Source organism: Triticum urartu, chromosome 7 (assembly GCF_003073215.2).
Source record: "Triticum urartu cultivar G1812 chromosome 7, Tu2.1, whole genome shotgun sequence".
Classification (NCBI taxonomy): Eukaryota; Viridiplantae; Streptophyta; class Magnoliopsida; order Poales; family Poaceae; genus Triticum; species Triticum urartu.
In genome coordinates, this window is record NC_053028.1 from 168,146,994 (window position 1) to 168,148,627 (window position 1,634).

The 1,634-nt window shown below is 55.1% G+C and overlaps 1 pseudogene; it reads right to left on the minus strand.

Moving 5' to 3' along the window:
* Window positions 1-248: 248 nt before the first annotated feature.
* On the minus strand, window positions 249-1,344 carry LOC125518621 (annotated as a pseudogene).
* Between the last annotated feature and the right edge of the window lie 290 nt (window positions 1,345-1,634).

Genomic DNA, 1,634 nt, shown 5'->3' on the forward strand with positions numbered 1-1,634 from the left:
TGAATTACCAACAGAGGGCATGAAACTGTATTGGTTGAACCTTTTAGGACAGAAATTCCTAATATATGCCAGGTCAAATTGTTCTCTTTTAGTTTCTTGAAAAGTCATAACACAACATGAGCTTTCATCAATTTTCAGCCTGATATCATCCCATCTATCATTTGAGTTAATACCTCTAACATTCCAATTAAGAATATTCCAGCTTCTACTCATTATGCATGTGTAAAAGATCATAAAACATGGCATGGCTAGCATGACATGGGGTGATTACTTCCTTTGTTGTCTTCATTTGGAGGTAAGTACACATATGAGACTGACTTGTGACTTAGCACTCGGAGCTGGTTGATGAAACCTTCCACTACCTTGCCCCTATCCCCGAACCTGTCACTGAACCGATCCTTGGTGTCGAACCATTTTGACCGGACCACCCATAGGAAGTCTACGCCGGAGTGGTCTAACCCGACGGCGATCTCCTCAAGCTGCGCCCGGCTCAGCTCGGCCTGTGAGCCGAACGCGACGTAGAGGACCGGCCGGTCCATGGCGAGCCTCGAGTCCAGCCAGTCCAAGATCTCATGGTCGTCTTTGCTCTGGACTGCCGGTTCGGGGACCGCGAGGCAGAGCGGTCCGATCGCCCACATCTTGATGTCAACCCCCCCGGGTCTTGTTCCACAGGTCGATGTAGACCGACTCGAGCTCGCTGAAGGAGTTGGCGATGCTGCTGCTGCTGGAGTACATGCTGCTGCAGCTCTGGCATACGAAGTCCCAGTGCGGGCCGGCAGGCTCCGGGTCGTCGAAGGGCGGGCTAAGGTCGGCTTTGGTGATGCGGAGGTCCGGCAAGCCGGGGACCGGGAACGGCTCGGTTGGCGAGCGCACGAGCGCGTGCGTCATGACCGCCCCGCAGATGTACGAGGCGAAGCCACCGATGCCGAGGGTGACGAGCCGAGCTCGTCGGCGACGTCCTTGTCCCACACGATGAACCCGTCGTGGACGAGCAGGTCTGGCCTGGGCTCGAGCGCAGTGAGCGCGTCCGCGAACGCAGGGCCGAGCGCCTCCACCGCGGAGACGAAGTCGACGAGATGCGTCGAGGACGGGAGCTCATCCGTGCTCTGCAAGGCGTCCTCGGAGGGGAACGGAAGCTCGTCGATGTCGACAGCGCCGGCGCCGACGAGCCCGGCGCGGATGAAGGGCGCGTTGCGTGGGTTGGTGAAGAAGGTGACGGCGGAGGCCAGGTGGCGGCCGAGGAGGAGGCGCGCAAGGTGGAGGAGCGGCATGGCGTGGCCTTTGGCCATGAAGGGGAGCATGGCCACGTGACGGAGCGGCGTTGGAGCAGCCATAGATAGATAGATGGTGCAGTTGTGCAAGTGTGTGAGTCTCACGCAGTCTCATACGTCCACGGTTGTGCGATTATATACTCACCCACGCCGCGCCTATAGCTAAATCTTCGTGTGTGTGTGTTGCGATTTTTTTTAAAAAAAACAAAGGAGGATACACCCCAACCTTGCATCTGGGTGATGCATGCATTTATTTTATTAATTATTTATAAAGACCTTATAAAGTACTAATACATTAGTAAACCTGAAGGCATCATCTTGTCAATACCTGTCGCTACTCCTATGCCCTTGATAAAGGAGGTG